This window comes from Candoia aspera, chromosome 18 (genome assembly GCF_035149785.1).
Source record: "Candoia aspera isolate rCanAsp1 chromosome 18, rCanAsp1.hap2, whole genome shotgun sequence".
Lineage (NCBI taxonomy): Eukaryota > Metazoa > Chordata > Lepidosauria > Squamata > Boidae > Candoia > Candoia aspera.
This window is the reverse complement of record NC_086170.1, coordinates 1,203,254-1,223,628: the sequence shown is the minus strand read 5'-3', so window position 1 is coordinate 1,223,628 and position 20,375 is coordinate 1,203,254. Positions and strand designations below refer to the sequence as shown.

The window sequence follows — 20,375 nt, the reverse complement described above, 5'->3', positions numbered from 1 at the left end:
GAAAAGAATGAAGAATATTAATGCCATGCGATAAAAAGGAATTTCCTTTTATACCTGTAATGCCACAAATGGCCACAGGAGGGCACTGTTTTCTGTCCCTTAGCCTCAGCGATGCAGAATGTAACAGGCGTTTTAACTCAGTTTCACGTGTTTTAACTCGGTTTCCCTTGGCTACGCCTGTTCTGCAGCATCTGGGCCCCTTATGGCAATATTAATATTAATAATCCCGTGCATAATAATGAAATAACGAAGAATATTAATCCCACGCGGTAAAAAGGCTTTTATTTCCTTTTATGGATGTAACGCCAGAAATGGCCACAGGAGGGCAGTGTTTCCTGTCCCTTAGCCTCGGCGATGCAGCCCGCAACAGGCGTTTTAACTCAGTTTCACGTGTTTTAACTCGGTTTCCCTTCTCTAAGCCTGTTCTGCAGCACCTGGGCCCCTCATGGCAATATTAATATTAATAGTCACGTGCATGATAATGAAATAATGAAGAATATTAATCCCACGGAATAAGAAGCCGTTTATTTCCTTTTGCGGCTGTAGCGCCACAAATGGCCACAGGAGGGCACTGTTTTCTGTCCCTTAGCCTCGGCGATGCAGCCCGCAACAGGCCTTTTAACTCAGTTTCAGGTGATTTAATTCGGTTTCCCTTGTCTAAGCCTGCTCTCCAGCACCTGGGGCCATCATGCCAACATTAATATTAATAATCACGTGCATAATAATGAAAAGAATGAAGAATATTAATGCCATGCGATAAAAAGGAATTTCCTTTTATACCTGTAATGCCACAAATGGCCACAGGAGGGCACTGTTTTCTGTCCCTTAGCCTCAGCGATGCAGAATGTAACAGGCGTTTTAACTCAGTTTCACGTGTTTTAACTCGGTTTCCCTTGGCTACGCCTGTTCTGCAGCATCTGGGCCCCTTATGGCAATATTAATATTAATAATCCCGTGCATAATAATGAAATAACGAAGAATATTAATCCCACGGGATAAAAAGCCGCTTATTTCCTTTAATGGCTGTAGCGCCACACATGGCCACAGGAGGGCACTGTTTTCTGTCCCTTAGCCTCGGCGATGCAGCCTGGAACAGGCGTTTTAACTCCGTTTCAGGTGATTTAATTCGGTTTCCCTTGTCTAAGCCTGTTCCCCAGCACCTGGGCTCCTTATGGCAATATTAATATTAATAGTCTCGTGCATAATAATGAAAATAATGAAAGATATTAATCCCACGCGGTAAAAAGCCGCTTATTTCCTTTAATGGCTGTACCGCCACAAATGGCCACAGGAGGGCACTGTTTTCTGTCCCTTAGCCTCGGCGAAGCAGCCTGCAACAGGCGTTTTAACTCCGTTTCACGTGTTTTAATTCGGTTTCCCTTGTCTAAGCCTGTTCTGCAGCACCTGGGCCCCTCATGGCAATATTAATATTAATAATCACGTGCATAATAATGAAAATAATGAAGGATATTAATCCCACGCGGTAAAAAGGCTTTTATTTCCTTTTATGGATGTAACGCCAGAAATGGCCACAGGAGGGCACTGTTTTCTGTCCCTTAGCCTCGGCGAAGCAGCCTGCAACAGGCGTTTTAACTCCGTTTCACGTGTTTTAACTCCGTTTCCCTTGTCTAAGCCTGTTCTGCAGCACCTGGGCCCCTCATGGCAATATTAATATTAATAATCACGTGCATAATAATGAAAATAATGAAAGATATTAATCCCACGCGGTAAAAAGCCGCTTATTTCCTTTAATGGCTGTACCGCCACAAATGGCCAAAGGAGGGCACTGTTTTCTGTCCCTTAGCCTCGGCGAAGCAGCCTGCAACAGGCGTTTTAACTCCGTTTCACGTGTTTTAACTCGGTTTCCCTTGTCTAAGCCTGTTCTGCAGCACCTGGGCCCCTCATGGCAATATTAATATTAATAGTCTCGTGCATAATAATGAAAATAATGAAAGATATTAATCCCACGCGGTAAAAAGGCTTTTATTTCCTTTTATGGCTGTACCGCCACAAATGGCCACAGGAGGGCAGTGTTTTCCGTCCCTTAGTCTCGGCGATGCAGCCTTCAACGGGCGTTTTAACTCAGTTTCACGTGTTTCAACTTGGTTTCCGTTGTCTAAGCCTGCTCCCCAGCACCGGGGGCCCTCATGGCAACATTAATATCAATAATCACGTGCATAATAATGAAAAGAATGAAGGATATTAATCCCACGGGATAAGAAGCCGTTTATTTCCTTTTGCGGCTGTACCGGCACAAATGGCCACAGGAGGGCACTGTTTTCTGTCCCTTAGCCTCGGCGATGCAGCCCGGAAGAGGCGTTTTAGCTCAGTTTCAGGTGATTTAACTCGGTTTCTCTTCTCTAAGCCTGCTCTCCAGCACCTGGGCCCCTTGTGGCAATATTAATATTAATAATCACGTGCATAATAATGAAAATAATGAAGAATATTAATCCCACGGGATAAAAAGCCGCTTATTTCCTTTAATGGCTGTACCGCCACAAATGGCCACAGGAGGGCACTGTTTTCTGTCCCTTAGCCTCGGCGATGCAGCCCGCAACAGGCGTTTTAACTCCGTTTCACGTGTTTTAACTCGGTTTCCCTTGTCTAAGCTTGTTCTGCAGCACCTGGGCCCCTCATGGCAATATTAATGTTAATAATCACGTGCATAATAATGAAAATAATGAAGAATATTAATCCCACGGGATAAAAAGCCGCTTATTTCCTTTAATGGCTGTACCGCCACAAATGGCCACAGGAGGGCACTGTTTTCTGTCCCTTAGCCTCGGCGATGCAGCCCGCAACAGGCGTTTTAACTCCGTTTCAGGTGATTTAATTCGGTTTCCCTTGTCTAAGCCTGTTCTGCAGCACCTGGGCCCCTTATGGCAATATTAATATTAATAGTCTCGTGCATAATAACGAAAATAATGAAGAATATTAATGCCATGCGATAAAAAGGAATTTCCTTTTATGCCTGTAGCGCCACAAATGGCCACAGGAGGGCAGTGTTTTTTGTCCCTTAGCGTAGGCTGGGCTCTCCTGTGATCTCGCCTCTGATTAGTGTGATGACTACAATTCCCATCATGCCCAGTAAGTGGCTCTGGCGAAGGCTAGTCCAACACGCTCGGAAGCTGCCGGATTGGGGCGAGCGAGCCTGCCTTTTGGCCTGGGGGGGAGGACATGTAGAGACCCCCCGCCTGAATTCCGGTCACCTCCAGGTGCCCCTGCAGGTCCGCCAGGATGTTTTTCTGCAGCTCAGAAAAGTAAATGCGTAGGAGAGACGCCGTTGACTGTGAGTAATGGTTATTTTTCCTTGCCTTTTCGGCAATGTCCGGAAAGTTGTATAACTTTGGCACCTAATAATAATTTTAAAAAATCAAGATCTTTTTGTGTGGCTCCAAATCCCTGCTCTCGGTTTAGCCGCGGGGCCAAGGGACAAGCGTGTGTTCACAGAAACAACTTTTCAAGAGTCACGCGAAGTTTATTTGCAGCGGATTAATCGTCCCAGAGAGTCGTTCTACATCAGCACCTTGGGACACAATAATCAACCTTCACTCCAACGATTACGGATGAGCGTTTGCACCAGCCCAGTTACACGCTTGGTTTCACGGCAAACAAAGATCGCCGCATCAGCCCCCTGGTGGCCAAAGTGAGGAACTGCAGGCCCAGCTGCCTAGACTCCTCCTGGGATCAGCTGGCTGAGCCCCGCCCTGTGGTGCAAATACAACCAGGGAGGCAGGGAGAGGGGGGCAACACTGTCAACCCCCCCACACACACACCGTTCCAGGCAGCAACAGAGCTGGGGGTCCATAGCTTCACCCTGTAGAGCAGCTGCCCCCTGGCGGCCAAAGCAAGGAACTGCAGGCCCAGCTGCCTAGACCCCTCCTGGGATCAGGGTCAGCTGACCCCAGGCAGCCAATCCCGAGCCACTCAGAGGTCTTAAAAGGAGCAAATGCCGCCAGCTTTTCTCGGTTGGAGCAAATTTGCAGCAGGCGTTTGTCTCCGTCTGCGAAGCTGGCCTGGGGCGGGGCTGCGCCCTGGGGCAGACGGTGCGCCTGCGCAGCTCCGAAGGGTCCGACGTCCTGGTCTTCGGGGGGGGGGGGGTCGGCCGCGGCCCGCGCGTGTGGACGTCCTGCTCCTCAGCCAGAGTCCGGGGAAGTCCTCCAGGTTGGAAAACAAACAGGTATGGCTGCCTGTGCGGTTAAGGGGAGTTTAGCGGTTGTTTGTGTGCATTTCCCATATGTCCTCCCTGCTGCAGTGCTGACTAAAATGCGTGGGAGTTGTAGTTTGCCTGCATTTGCCATCCCATATACCTGAGAGTAACCCATGAGTAAGCAGAGTCAGGTTTAGGAAAGCGTGTACCTTCCTAACCCTGACTTGGCTTACTCCTGACTTACTTTCAAAGTGTGTGGAACATATTGCCCAATCATACTTTTAAATAATGGGAAGGATGTCCAAGCAACAATCGTGGAATTCTTAAACCTGGCTTGTGCCCTGTATTAAACCATGGCTTGTTGAATCAGCCACAAGGCCCTGGATTTGTAAAATGAGATGCTAGAAACCATGGTTTACAAACCACAGTGTCTAGCTTTGTTGCTGGCCCAACAAACCAAAGTTGTATTTGACTTGGCGTGGTGCACAGATAGCGTGACCCACAACTCCTGTGTGGGTCTTGTGATTCTGGGATTCCTTACCTTACCCCTTCTTTTTTTTTCTTTAATTTTCTTGCTATTTCTGCACTTGCTTTGTTTTTCTTTGCGGGCATGGGTGTGGGACCCCAACCAGCCAGGGGTGCTAGCCAATCCCAGCCAATTAGGAATCGCGGGGCGGCACCGCCAAGCGCAGGGAGACCTGAGCAGACTGAATAATACGGATAACCAGGAGCCCTGTGTCTCCGTAAGGCTGCTTAGTGCAGGGTCTCAAACAGTGTTTCTCAACCTGGCTGGGGGATTCTGGGAGCCGAAGTCCACACACCTTCCAGCTGCCAAGGTTGAGAAGCCCTGCTTTAGAGCCTGTGGCTGATGCCAGGCGGGCCCACTCTTTCTGGCAGAGCAGTTGCAGCTCTCTGGTTCGGCTTTGGAAGGAGGACGGATGATGCCGAATTATGGGCACCCTTTTTGCTTTACTTTTTATTCCCCAAATCCTTGCAAGCTCAGCCCACCTTGGGCTGGGAGTCAGTTCCCAAATGCCCAGCGGTTGGCCACGCCCGAATCCATGCACCGGCTTCACTCAGGGGCGCACTCCCTTCTCGTGCTCACGAGCACCGTTTCCCCTTGTGCTCTCTCCCCAGGTGGCCAAGCGGGTGGACCGCGTGTTCTACATGGCCAGCTTCCCGGTGGCCTTTCCGCTGCAGCCCCCGGCCCTGCGGCCCACCGATGGCAACTTGCCTCCTGAGGAGCTTCGCCCGGCCTCCACCGGAAGCGTGGCTTCGTCACCCTACGGCGGGACGCTTCTCCCCAGCCGGGTCTCACCAAAGCAGGAGAACGGGACCCCCTTGATGGCTCTCGGCGACCCCGCCAAGCCCCCGTCATAATCCCCTGCCTCTCCTCTGCGATCTGACATTTCATGACCTGAAGAAGCAAGCCCACCCAAGAGGCCACATGGGACTTTTCTGAATTGGGGAGTTGAAAGAACGGACGGGATGTTTTTCTGGATTAGGGAGGGTGGGAGGAACTAATCCAGAGGGAGGGAGGGAGGAAGACACACATGCCTGGAGAGGGAGGGGGCCCGCCTGCGAACACACCTCGGCAGAAGGGCCAACAGCGGATCCCAAGGAGAAAGGAACCCCCCCCACCTTCCTTTTTCTGGGGAGAACATCCCTGGCTGGAACCGGTACGACGCAGTTCCCTCCTCGGGAGGTCTATGCATCGCTGGCAACTTTTGAAATAATACCAAAGACAGACAAACTGATCCGGCACCGAAAACTCCTCCGGTCCGTGTTTACTTCAGCTCGGATGGTACAGCACAGCCAAGCTCTGTGGGGCACCTTCTCTCTTTCTCTTTGGCTTTCTGTGTCTCTCTTGGTGTGCGTTGTTGGTTTTTTCCCCCATCCTCGCATATCTGGGTGTTCGCTGCTGGGAGGCTGCAGAGGGTCCATCCACAGTTGGGGACCTGCCTGGGAATTGTCGGGAGGGGGAGAAAAAGGAAGCAGAAGAAGGGTATTGTAGTTGGGGGGGGGTCCCTGTTGCTCCCTTCTGGAATGGGGTGTGTGTGTGTGCGTACCCATAGAGAGTTATGCTCCGTTTTAATTGGATTTTGCGTGTGGAGGATGTGTGCAGTTTTTCCCGGCAGGGCCACCTGGCTGAGGATGTGGAATTGCACATTTTCCCAGGCATCCACACTCAGGCGTTGCCTATCCATGTTTAGCCCTTGCCAGCTTTCAACCAACCTGTGTGGGAGTTGGTGTGAATGGGAGTGTGTGAGTGTGTGTGTGTGTCTCCCCAGTTTGTACAGCGGTGGAAAAAACGTGTGGCCGAGCTTGCCTGTTCTGTTTCAAGACACCCACAGGTCCTTTTTCCCCCTTGTGCGTTTTCAAGAGCACCAAAATCAACCTAAGACAGCTCAGGGGCACCTTAGCTTCTTACGATATACATACACACAGCCTTAATTTTAAAGTGATGGACGGTTGGACAATATACATACACAGGTATGTATGCATATTGTCCAGCTCTCCGTCACTTTAAATTAAGGCTTTCCAGCAAAGCAGTTGAAAATAACAGTCAAAAGGAAGAACTGGCTCAATGTATGAAACGGGTGCTTGTCGGGGTGTGTCCTTCAGAACAGCCATTCCTGGGGGAAGGTTTTGTGGGCAGTAGAACTATTGGGGGTGGGAGGGGGAGGAGGGTAAATGTAGCCTTGCTTGTTAGATCAAGCCTTGGCCTAAGGAACCAGGTTAGGCCAAAGTGGTAAGTATGAAAGGGCTTTTGTGTTGCCGGCACCTGTGGAAACCCAGCTGGATGGGCGGCGGAGAGGACGGGACTCACAGGTAAGAGAGGGGTGTGTGGGGGAAGGGGGCCTGGCAGGAAGATTGGGGGGGCAAGTGGGCCAGCCGGTTGGAGGGGCCGGGCGTAAAGCCAAGGGTGTTGCTTGGCAAGGGCTCTCCGACCGGCTGGCTTGCCTGCCCCCCCAATCTTGCCAGCGCCTGCCTTTCTCTGCCTCACCTTGGCCACCTCCACCATCTTTGGCCTCAAGGATGGCCCAAGGGGGGTAGGGAGAGGCAGGCCCTGGGCGGCCCCCAGAGGCCTGCGGGGCAGGAATGGCCCATCCATCTCCCCAGGGCCTTCCTCTCTTCCCCCCCCCCCGTCTCCCCAGGAGGGCTGCTGGTGGCAGATGAGTCAGAGCAGGGAAGGGAAGGCGCTGGGAGGGGGCTAGAGGCAGGTTGGCAAGGGGGTCCCTGCCAAACGCCTGCTGCTCCCTTTTCCCAGCCCCCCTCATGCCAGGCTTGTGGGCAAGGGCATCGGCGAGGAAGGAATGGGAGGTCCTGGCATTGAGGGCAGGGGGATGGGCAGGCCAGGCAGAGGTGGCTCCCTTGGAAACTTGGGTGGGGGCACTCTGACCTGCCTGTCCCTCTCCCCCTCGTTGGTCCAGGGTTTCCCAACTTGAGTATGGGTGGACTTCACCTGGGAGTTGAGGTCCCCACACACTTCAGAAGCTGCCAAGGTTGAGAAATGCTGCTCAGATCTTCCTTTCCCTCTGCCACCAATGGTCTCCCTGCAAGCCAGGCAGAGGTGGCTCCCTTGGAAACTTGGGTGGGGGCACTCTGACCTGCCTGTCCCTCTCCCCCTCGTTGGTCCAGGGTTTCCCAACTTGAGTATGGGTGGACTTCACCTGGGAGTTGAGGTCCCCACACACTTCAGAAGCTGCCAAGGTTGAGAAATGCTGCTCAGATCTTCCTTTCCCTCTGCCACCAATGGTCTCCCTGCAAGCCTGGCATGAGGGGGCTCGGGAAAGGGAGCAGTGGGTGTTTGGCAGGGATCCCCTCGCCCCCTCCCAGTGCCTTCCCTGCTCTGACTCAGCCACCACCAGCCCTCCTGGGGGGAGGGGGGAGAGGAAGGCCCTGGGAAGATGGGAGGGCCACTCTAGCCCCTGGCAGATGTCTGGGGGGGCTGCCCAAGGCCTGCCCCTCCCCAACTTGGGCCCCCTTGAAGCCAAAGGTGGTGGGGGGGGGGAAGGGAAGAAGGAATGCAGACAGCAGGAGACATTCAATTTTTTTTATTGAAATTCAAGAAAACAAGTAATGCACCCCCCCCTTGGTTTTGGGGGGAAACCCCTCCTCCCCAGACCCCGCCCCCCAGGGCCAGGACTGTAGCAAGAACCTTGGCAGGGGCAGTCCCAGGGAGGATGGGGTGGGGGTAGGTGGGCTGCTGGGAGATGGCAACTGGCACAACCCAGCAGCCCTCACCCCCTCCTCCCTGGGCCCCTGGCATGGGGGAAGGGGTTCCCCCAGAAGACATGCAGTGGCCTAGGGAGGATGGGGAGTGGGCAGAAGGACCAGCTGGAGACCAAGGGGCATCTCCCAGCAGCCCACCTGACCCCCCCCATCTTCCATAGGCCTCTCCCAGCCCCTGCCAAGGCCCTTGGCTTCAACCATGGAGCAGGGGGGCCCTCTGGCAAGACCAGGGCTGCTGCTGGCGCCTTGGCCCTGTACCCCACCAGCCCATCATGCACAGCATCTTCTCTGTGCATCCCTTGCTGCAAGTAGTGGCGCACAACACAGCCAGGGCTTGAAATGAAGTGCAGAGCCCCTGCCAGGCTCAGCACACACAGGAGGGGCCTATTTCAAGCACTGCCTGCCTTGTGCATCCCTAGTTATGAGCAAGGCAGGAACCTCAAGACACGAGGATTTTCCCTCTGACTGCTCTCTACACTGGGGGGAAAAATGGGGGAGGGTCCCCATCACTGAGGATTCTGGGGACTTACAATCCACTCTGGCCAGGGGCATGCAGGTTCTGTGCATCTGAGTTGGATGGACCTCCATTCCCAGAACTCTTCATGTGCAGGAGTGTTTTGGGAGTGAAGGCCCACATCTCCAGAGCACACAAGGCCCTGATGCCTCCCAGATGGATGGCTTCCATTTCCCAGAATTCTGGGGGCTGAGGTTCATGTGGCATTTCCATGCTGACCTTCAGCTCCCAGAGGAGAGCGATGAGCTGGGGGATTGTGGGTTGCATCTGTTTGTTCACCTGCTATCTAGTTGGGGGACTTCAGTCCCCAGAATTCTTAACAGTGGACTAGAGAATCCTGGGAACTGGGGTTCTCCCATCCAGATACAGGGACTCAGGGCTCTATGCCCCTGGGGTGGTGGACCTCATTCCCAGAGTTCCTAAGAGGGAATTCTGGGAGTGGAGGCCCACCACCTAGTGGGCATGGGGCTTCCCTGTCTCCCAGGTGGGTGAACTTCAATTTCCAGAATTCTCCAGCCCATCATCAAGAATTCTAGGAACAGAAGTCCACTGTTAGAAGGCACAGAATTTCAACGCCTCCAAGTTTGACTTCTGCTCCCATAACTTTTAATGTGCTGGAGAATGCTGGAAACTGAGTGGTAGCCATCTGGTGGTCTCCAGATGGGGGGCAGTGGCCTCGATTCCCATGATTCTCTAACCCACCATTGCTAAGAATTCTTGGAGCCAAAACCCATCCCTCTGGAAGGAGTCTCTTCTGATGGGTGGACTGCAGCTCCCAAAATTCTTAAATATGCTGCAGAATTCTGGGAATTGAGGGGCAACCATCTGGCACTCTCTACCAGGGGCAGGGGGGACTTAACTCCCATAGTTCTCCAGCTCACTCTTGCTAAGAATTCTGGGAACAGAAATCCAACCCTCTGGAGGATGCCTCTTCCAATGGGCAGACTGGAGTTCCCAGAATTCTGAGATGTGCTGCAGAATGCCGGGAATTGAGTGGCAGCCATCTGATGCCTTCTACATGGGAGAACTTCAATTCCCAGAATTTTCGAGAGATTAAGCTGGGAAATTCTGAGTGCTGGTCCACCCATCTAAAAGCCACTCAGCTTAATGAAAGCAGAGTTCACATCCACCCGCATTTGGCACCTACCTGGGATCGGTGGGCGTTTGTGACCTTCCAGGTCAGTGTTCAACCTTGGCAACTTGAAGACATGCAGGCAGTTCAACTCCCAGAATCGCCCAGCCACTTAGACTGTCCACAGATCTTCAGGTTGCCGCAGTTGAGGAACACTGCTCTAGGTTCTTCTGACTCAAAACTGTCCTGGCACCTGAACCTGAAGTTTCTACTTGTGCCACCCAAGGCTGCCAGAGAACATAAGTGTCCTTCACCCAAGGCACAGGGGCCCACAATGGCTGTTGCACCTACCTGCCACTGCCCACAGCTTAAAGCTAGAGAAGCCGCCATTTGGGATTCATGGGACCCAAAGGCTTCCACCAAGGGTTCTCTGAGTTTCAACCCCGTTCCCACAAGCCACAAAACGTGGCTGTCCTAGCCAAGCTTAAGACTCTCTGGGGATCTGCAATGCCCTCCTCCACCTGACTCGCAAACTGCAGAAACACATCCTGACTCGCTTAGGACTAAATCAAGACCAAAACTGTAAGGTTTGCAAGCTCCTCAACAGCTAGATCTGATCTGCTGGGCGACCTCAAACAACAAGCTGGTGGGTCTCGGTTCCTGGTGGGCCCGGTGTGGTGCCAAGAGACGTGGGCACGGATCACAACACGGTGAAAGCCGCAGGGGACAACGGTGCTCCCTCGGGATCCAGCCGTTTTGCCCGCTGCAGTTTCAGCACACTGAGATCCACGCACAAGAAATAAATCCACACGGCAGGCTGTTTTTACAAGCCATTTCTGCCAGCGAGACAGGACGAACCCGCACAAGTTTCCCCATCCCCTTCAAACAAGTCTTCCGCGCATACAGAAATGAAAATGGGCAATTGCAAGAATTGGGGGGGAAATTCAAAGCAAGCATTGTGTTGCCCTGGAGATGCAGTCCAACTTTTCTTGCTGTGGGCTCCAAAAAAATACAAAGTATTTTTCATCTGAGGGTGCTTGCAAGGAAACAGAGAAGTCCTTCAAAAAAGCCACAGCTTTTATAGCCACAGCTGAGTCTTTTTACTGCTCCCCCGCCTGACTGCAAATTTTATGGCGCGTCTCCCCAAGCGCATAAAGGCCACTCCAGGCCCGTCCATCAGTCCCCATTGGAGAAGTCCAAGTCTCCACCCACGTCCTCTCCTCCTCGTGCCAGCTGTTCCAGCTGCGCCCAAGTTGGCGGTTTTCGGCCCCAGCCTCCAGGCACGGCCCTTTCGCTCCCTGGGGAGGGAAGAGGAGGCATCAACCCCACCTTATCAAGAAGAGGAGGGAACAGAAAAAGCAGCTGGGGGCTAATTAATCACCAGTGCTAATTAATTGATCAGCACTGTCACATCTGCAGACAGGGACAGGCTGCAGGACAGAAAGACATCTGGGTGGGGGAAGAAAGCCTGGGTGGCCTGAATCTTAATTTCCCCCCATTTTCTTTTGGGCAACACAGCCCTGTAAGGGGGAAAGGAGGCTTCCCAGAGACACACCCTAGAAACAAGGGGGCAAAGGCCACCATCCCAAATGTTTGGAGGCACTTAAGAACAGGGATGGGCTGTTCCAACCTAGGGAGGTGAATCTAGATCAGTGTTTCTCCACCTGGGCAGCTTGAAGATGGGTGGACTTCAACTCCCAGAATCCCCCAGCCAGCTTTGCGTGTGGAGTTGAAGTCCACCCATCTTCAAGCTGCCCAGGTGGAGAAACACTGATCTATTCCACCATTCTGGCTCTTGAATAAATGATATACAGGCTGACCTTCAGAATGACTCTTCATGGGGGCACATTACTACCACCCACAAATTGAAGACAAATTTTTAAAAATTTCAGTATTTAAAAAAAGGCAGCTTCTGCCAAGACTGGTGGAAAGCGGCCTTAAGCAGTGGAAAGGGAGACGTCTTGGGGGAAGAAGCTGGCACTGAAACCATTTAGAACTGAGAAACCCAAACTACTACAAATCCAACATGCTTTTAGTCCTACCCGCAATCGCTGACCGTTTCTGAATCTGACCCTCTGGAAGCCACCACGGGGCCAAGGGGGTGCCCGAGTGGGGGAAGCGATCAGCAGCTACTTACTCAGCGCAGCCAGTGACGACTTGGGCCAAGGGGTAAGTCAGAGGTCGCCTGACTTCGTTCGGATGCATCATACTTGGAACCCGGCACCGGAAATATGGGCAGCGGATGAAGGTGACAACAGCGGACGTACTCTAGCTGGGAGATCCGTAGGACGCACCGCCGGTTGCAAACGGACTGATAGTTTTCCTATTGGAAAAAGAGAAGCAGAAGGTAAAATTGAAAAATTAACGAAGGACGCTGTAAGATCCATAACTGTTCAGAATTGTGATTGGAGTACTTTTGTTTTCCTTTTCCCTCCCCCTTTCCTTTTGCACCGTGACTTTTTTAAGTGTAAGCCTACAAAGTTTTTTTCTTTTTAAACTGAGCTGTAAACCATACATTAAGTCTTTCTGGATGAAGAGCACAATAAAAAACATTTATATGAAGATGAATCTGAATTAGCATCTGTCCTAGAATACATTAATCACGACATCCTTATTGAAACACTGAGTTTAGACACAGGCTAAAAGGGGACTGTACAGTTCACGGTTCAAGAGGCTGTATGAATTTGGCCACTTGGCAGGTTGTGCGAACCAGCCTGCCACGTTACACCTCAGTAGAGTTAAAAGTTGGGAAACTGCTTGTTACGCAACACAGACACGGTGTTTTCCAAATCCAGCCAACACCACAGACCTGCAGCCCATGATCCTATTATAAATTGACAATCAAATTAAAAAGGAGCAAAGATATTTGGGAGACTAAGATGATGGACTGAAAACAAGAACAGTGAGATGAAGCAACAGGTAAAATAAGTTTCAAGGAAGTAAGATGGAATTACAGTGTTTTACAAATGTATTTAAACAGTAATATAGTGGGGTTGCTACCTTTATTTTTTCCTGCTTTAGAGGAAGCCCCTTCTCATCTCCCCCCAGGAAAGACAGTGGAGACAAGGCAGAGTTGGTCTGCTCTTACCCTCTGCTCAGCTAGGAGCTTCGGTCAGCTCCCAAACTGAGATTCTAGGCACACGGTTTAATAGCCACCGGAAATAAATCTATACATCTATTTATCCGTCTGTCCAAGTCACGGAAACTCACCTTTTCGCTGGTCTCAAATTACACCCTGGGTTTTTCTGCTGTCAAGCTTTGAAGGCGGCTTTCTACCCTCATCTTCCCCAGAATCTGGAGCATCTTCCACTGAATCCTCATCAGAATCAAATCCAGGGGTTAAAAACAAATCCACACCGAAGTCACCCAGTGTTTTGCACCTGAAAAGGCAAGGCAGACAGATATAAAGGAGGTTTTCAGAAACAAGACATCTCTTATTTTAACTGCTCTAATTTAGAAAGGCCAGAGTGTTATTACGATAGCCTAGTCTAGCTGCTTCCCCATCCAGCAAGTACAGGTGGTCCTCGTTTAGCGACCACAATTGGGATGGGCAATTTAGTTGTTAAACAAAGTGGTTGCTATATGAAACCATGACTGTGCTGTGATCTTACTTCAGTTTTCCTTTGCTTTACAGACCTCCTGTACAGACCTTCATCAGCGTTGTAACTGCAGTCGCTAAACGAGGCAGTCGCTAAACGAGGATTACCTATATGCTGGACCCTCATCTCCAACTTTGCTAGTGAAGTTAACGCTATTTGCACTGCTGCTTTAAATCCTGTAAATGAGAAAATCTCAGAGGCAACCAGAACAAATCAGAGCTCCCCGAGGACCTCCAAGTAAAGTTCAGGGTTTAACATTCTTTAATTCTTGATTGTTGAAGAAAAAGAGAATCGGTTTTAAAAATTATTAAAACCATCCAAAAGAAATGAGCAATAATCACAGATGCCAAAGCATAGTACAAAAAGTAGCAATTAGCGGGGCAGGAGGGAGAAGAGGAGGCTACTAGAATGCTTTTTCCTATATTTTTTTTTTCCCTTTTTTCTTTTTTTCCCCTTTTGTTTTGCCTTAATTTTTTTATGACCCAATTTCCCCTTCAACCTTTGCTGTAGCTTGAAGTTTATTTTATGTATGTATCTGTATTCCTTTTCCTTTTCTTTGTTTTCTTGTTTCTTTTGCTAAATAAAAATACATTTTTACAAAGAAAAAATACATCTTACAAGTCTGCAATCTTCTGGAAAGGAGCTAAATAAAGAGAAAGCAGGTGAAGAAAAAGGCAACCCAGATGGGGAGCAAAAGGGGTCCCTCAATCCTTGGGGCCCCAAAATAAACCATACTAATAAATATATATATATTTTAAAGTAGTTTTCTGTGGCCATCCATCTCACAATAACAGCTCTGGGAGGCTGATACAACAGAAAACTCCAAATATGCCAACACAACAAAAACACACACTGACAATTTAAGCCTCTGTTTTAAATACTTTTGCTTTAATTGTACGCCACACATCTGTGAGATGGGTGGCTATATAAATTTGATAAATATAATAAATATAATATTACAAATATAATATTAATATTATATAAGAGAGGGCAAAAACCATCAACAAAATCCTGGACTACTTTATAATTTATAAGTAACTACCTACAACTTATAAATTATGTATACCAATTTACTATGCAGGGGGCATTGTTACTGGCATGCTTCTACGGGGTGTTTAATCCCATTTAATGCCCAGCTCACAGTGGCGACTCAATAAATAAGGGTAAATGAAACAAACCGATCAGGGCTTGCTCCTCTCAGAGGCCTCTCCGAAGCCGTTCTGCTGCCTTCAGAAGAAACGGCAAAGGCCTGATTCGAATTAAGCACCACCTGGGGGTTTCGGGTGCCCCTCCAGGTGTGGCTCATTTCCCGACTATTCCTCCCAAGCAAGTTTGCTTTTTTTCTCTAAGAATTTTGTTAAGTTTGCGGCAAAGGTAAAACTACAAAAAAACTAAGAAGTGTAAAACACAAGAAAAAAGTGATAATATCCGCCACTCTCAGAATTTTAAACAGGCGACTCGACTCAGTCCTCCGTCCGACCCTCCCAAAAAATTAATGGGGGTTGATTAATTAATTAATTAATGGGCAGTCTCTGCTGAGTCGCGTGCAAAAGTGTTTGCCCGGCCCGTTCCGTTCCGCCTCGCCTTCCCACCTCGGGGGAGACCGGACGGGGCACAACCCCTTCTTCGGTTTGCGACCGACGGGGAGCCGAACGCGCGCAAGCCCGAGGCGGAAGCCGCCGCAACCCGCCCCCCCGAGCCCCGCAGGCGCCCTACCTGGGCGGGCGGCGCTGCCCTCCGCGGCCGCAGCAACGTGGGAACGGCGCTGGCCGCCCGCGAGTGCAACAGAGTGGCGAGGCGGGGGAAGCGCGCGGCCGGGCCGGCTTTGAGGCGCGCGGGCGCGAGCGGAAACCCGGCGGGGGGCTGCGCGTTCCTGCAGGAGCCGGACAGAAAGAATCGCGAGAAGTCATCCTAATAACCGTAATCAGGATGATAATCCTCGTAGATCACACGGCACCACTTAGCCTCGGCGATGCAGCCCGGAACCGGCTTTTTAGCTCGGTCTAACGTGATTTAACCCGCTTTCCCTTGTCTAAGCCAGCTCTCCAGCACCTGGGCCCCTCATGGCAGTATTAATATTAATAATCCCGTGCATAATAATAAAAATAATGAAGAATATCAATGCCACGCGATAAGAAGCCGTTTATTTCCTTTTGCGGCTGTACCGCCAGAAATGGCCACAGGAGGGCAGTGTTTTCTGCCCCTTAGCATAGGCGATGCAGCCCGGAACAGGCGTTTTAACTCAGTTTCAGGTGATTTAACTCGGTTTCCCTTCTCTAAGCCTGTTCCCCAGCACCTGGGCCCCTCGTGGCAATATTAATAATTATGTGCATAATAATTAAAATAAAGAAGATTATGATCCGGCACTTGGCAACTGGTTCACACTTAGAACCGTTGCAGTGTCACATGATTGCTATTTTCAATCTTCCCAGCTGGCTTCTGGCCAGCAAAAGCAATGGGGAACTGCATGATTTGCTTAACGACCATGTGGTTCACTTAATGACTGCAGTGATCTGATCACTGAGAAGAAGTTGTAAAATCAGGTTGGATTCGCTTAATAACTGCTTCGCTTAGCAACTGAAATTCTGGTCCCAATTGTAGTTGTTAAGCAAGGACTACCTGTACCTGCTTAGAGTGGACAAAAAAAGGAAATCGTCCTAAATTTGAAAAGGTACCTGCTGCCTTGGCGTCTCCCACCACTAGAGGCAGCAGCGCGTCACCCTGGGAAGCGGGTCTCGCCAGGCGCCTGCTGGGCAGCAGGGAAGCTCAGTTCCGTTGCCCCCCTGGAGGGATCGTGCAGGCAGAACAGATGCCCACGGGTCGTCAGTCTGTCCACGCCAGAACCTGATGGCCTCAGCCACCTCCACGTCATGGAATGAGCAATCCGCCAAGGTGTGCTCGGAGTATGCCCCAAGCGCCTCTCTCCCTTTCAGCGCCAGGGATGGCCTACAGCCCATCCAGGTTGGCCCGCCCTCGTGTCACCATGCAGCCCAACCTCTCGCTTTGCGAGGCCCTGAATTCTTTACGGAGACACCCAACAGCCAAAGAAAACGAGAACCAACCCAACCAGTTGCAGAGGAAGAGATTTCCACACGCTGCCCTCCCTAAAAAGCTCATCGTCTTTTTGGCATGACAAATTAGTAGGATGGTTTTTACAAAGCTGATGTGCTCATAGCCCTGGGACATGGGTGGCACAACCAGGCTGCCAGGCACAAGGTCTGACACTTCACCAGCCAGAACCAGGAGATGCATGCCCCCCAAGGGCATGTGTCTCCAAGGGCAGCCTCCAATTCAGGAGCAGAAGACAGGAGGCTTCCTCGCAAACACGCATCCTCCCCTCCCTCTTCACTTCCCCTGCTCTGTTACCTCCCCTGCGCCCAGTCAGAGGATGTACATTCCTTGGGGCAGAGGCTGCAAATCTCCAAAGTGAAGTTGGAGCAGCTGTCATGACTACTGATGGCGAGTAGGAGGGAAAACGCATGCGTTTTCCCCCCTGGATAGGGGCCCCCTCCTACTCGCCATCAGTACTCACGACAGCAGCGTACATAAATGCGTGCCTGGAGAAAGCTGGTATTAGAATCCACAGTTGCCCAGTGAATTTAATCGGGGTGGAGAGAGAGTCACGAGAGGTCGGAGAATCCCTTCGGTAGATCGTGCATTAGTTAAATCGTGGAACTCCCTGTCACAAGATATACTGGGGATCACTCATTTGGAAATGTCATGCACTGCCTACCGCCGAGTAATGCACAGACACTGGTTCAGTTGAAGCAGGCTCTGGTTTATTCATCGCGTAGTGCCAGTTGTAGAAAAAAACAGAGTGACAGGAGCGCGCCGGTGCGGGGTTTAAATACCCTGCGCCGGTCAGCGCCCCCTCACTCGCGGTTACGTCACCCCCCTTTGTCCAACATGCTGTCTTGCCGGTAGGTGAGGGGTTGCGAGGCCCCGCTGGCGCTCCGGGATCGCCCATCATCGGTTTCCTTATTCATCCGGTGATTGCTGTCAGCTGGGCGATCTCCGTTGCGCTAGCGCTAACCGCTTGGGTGTGCCTCGCGATCCGCTTAGCCTTTGTATCTTCTTCCTTCTTCTTTGTGAGTTGATGGCTGCTTATCTTGAGCCCCTTCCCCTGTTTCCTCGTTATTGTCATGTGTGCCATTGCGCTGATGTCTTCAGCTCAACGGCACTCATGACAGGAAAGAAGATTGGAGAGGTCAGCAGAGTGCAAGTAAGGCTACCTCTGGTTGCGTGGCCATTGACACCAGTAGCCGGGGGGCACGAGAAAGATCCTGTCCTGGTCACGGGGTTTTCACTGGGGCATCTGCTTGGCAGCTGTAAGACACAAAACAGACTAGATATGAGCCTTCAATCTTATCCAGGCAGACTCTCCGTATTTAAGCTACATCACTTCATAGTATTTTCCTATTCTTGATGGATAATCTATTGTGGGTGACCAGGACAGCAATAGCAAAAACGTAGTCACCATTTTTGTTCCATTTATTTTAATTTATTACCTGCCTTTTCTGCCCAAAATTCAGGGGGGCCTGCATGTCTTCCCCCCAGCTCCAGCAATGCAACCCCTTTCATCTCCGAGCAGGAGGGCAGTGAGGGAATTATTTATAATGTAATATATCCTGATGTATCGTACCCCCATTTCACAGCCACCCAGTAATTGCCTCGGCCTGCCCCTTTTTGTGCAGGGACACCGCATCCCACACACCGTCAAAGCAATTTGGCTAACTAAATAAATCCTCCCATCAACAAGGTGCAGGCACGAAAACTGGTCCGCTGCTGCTGTGCATCGCCCACAATTAGCGGGTGAGGCATTAAAAAAAAGCAGCTGCTGCCATCAAGCGAGTAGCATAACAATTAGCATAAATTGTTAGCGGCTTGGGGAGATGATTAAACTTTGCAGGCATGAACTCTTGAGTGCCTTTTCCAGGGAAAGGAATGGAGAGGCGGCCGACTCCGTTTCTCGTCCCTTTTTTATTAACTTATATCAAACAAACAAAACCCGAACACAATGATAATACAAATGGAGATACATACATGGTCATAAAGAGGGGGGAAAAATAGAAAGTGCTTTACAAAAGAAGTAGAAAAATTGCAACAACAAAAAAAAAGAAAAAAAATCATAGTATATATGACATTATAGCAGTAACCAGTTACAATTCTATGTGTACTTATTATTATTATTAAGGGGGTGGAAAGGGAGGTTATGTTCACTCTGCTCTGAACACCCTGAAAACTCGCTTAGTACCTGCAACGAACGCCGGAAGCAATTTCAGGATAATACAAAGTGTTGGGTGACCGGGCAACGGGAAGTGAATTGAACAGAACCCAAACTCCAAGCTTAAATTCAATTTCCAAACGTCTCCTTTTATAACCTCGTGGCTCTTTCAGTACCTAAGTGCTTTAGGAAGGGTTCGCCAGGAAAAACCCACCCCAGGCAGTTCCCTTTGGCGAAGTCATCCTCTGAATCCACAAGAGTGTGCCAGTTTTGGGATGGTGGGTGCAGGCAGATTTCTCCCCAGCTGGCAGTGGCTTCACTTGGAAAACTTTACTTCTGGCCCATCTGGAATGTCCAGGATGCAACGTTATTGGGCAAACTTATTGTTATTCAGGAACGTATATATTTCTAATAACTCAATTTCTCATCCCTTACCGCTTTCCTCACTTCCTGGTCCATTTCAAGCATCCACGAGGAATGTGTGCGCGGTTGCAACGTTGGCAGCTCCTTAGAGGAACCGATTCACATTTGCCCCAAGCCTGTTTTGCTTAAATGTGGCCTGCCCACTGAGCCACGAGTGACTGGGCTCATGCGACACGCAGAGCACAACCCGTCAAAGACCTGCAGCGATGGACTTTGTGCGTTCTGCAAAGCTAGATATACGGCTTACTCCGAAGTCAAAGATCTGAGTGTTCTTCTCTATATGCCAACCGTCTCCCATGGCATGCAACAGAGATTGCCACTGCAGCCAGAGCCATCTAGTGCAGACGGACAAACTCTGATGGACCCTCTTTTGGGCCACTGAGCATCAGGAAACGGCGGGCAGCAAAGTGCTCAGCACCAAGACAGGGGTCATCGGCACAGCCAGATGGATCCCCGCTCCCATGCTTTCCATTCACCCGCCGTGCCACACCACACAGGGCACTGCCCTGTAGGTGAATTAAAGTGGATCACCGATTTATCAGTCTGTGAACTCTGTTTTCCTGCTCTTTCTTTAATGCCGATTTTCTCTAAGACGTTGATAGAGTCAAGTAATTAGAGTATTTGTATATCGTATTCTCAAATTAGAGTATTTGCTTTCTCTGCAGTTAGTCTTCCCTTAAAGACTAGCTAATTTAGAGTGGCAGAAAGTTTCACAGGTCAGAATGGATTTTATCCCAAGCAGACGGGGTGAGAACAAAAATATTTTTAACCTCCTGGTGGAACATTCTGGTTTTCACTGCGACAGATTAAAATAGACATTGCTGTAGAATTTGGAAAGATGGTCCATGAGCCTGTTCCACTCAAGAAATTGTTTGAGTTTTTCTTAGCTGCATTTCCATAATTTCCCTTTGCTGCTCTCTGCCTGCTCGTAAACTATATGAAAAAAAGGAAGCTGAACTCTTGAGGCTGAAAGAGTTTGAAAACTGCACCGTGATCTTAGAAGCCCCTTCTTAAAGCATTAAAAATGCTAGTGGTAAAAGGCAAAAGGAAACCTTTTATTCGAACTCAAGCAAATTAAACATTCCTGGCTGGGCTCTTTCTCCTTGCCAACCAAACACAAAACCCGATAAAAGCCTTCTGAGTAACGTACCAAAAAC

At 50.2% G+C, this 20,375-nt stretch overlaps 1 long non-coding RNA gene across 1 annotated transcript; it reads right to left on the bottom strand.

Annotated features, from left to right (window-relative positions):
• Positions 1–8,302: 8,302 nt before the first annotated feature.
• LOC134507003 (uncharacterized) lies at positions 8,303–15,377 on the bottom strand. Its single transcript, XR_010068860.1, has 4 exons — positions 15,288–15,377; positions 13,183–13,352; positions 12,110–12,295; positions 8,303–11,270 (listed from the first exon to the last, which is right to left on the bottom strand). It is a non-coding gene; the product is annotated as an uncharacterized LOC134507003 (long non-coding RNA).
• Positions 15,378–20,375: the final 4,998 nt, after the last annotated feature.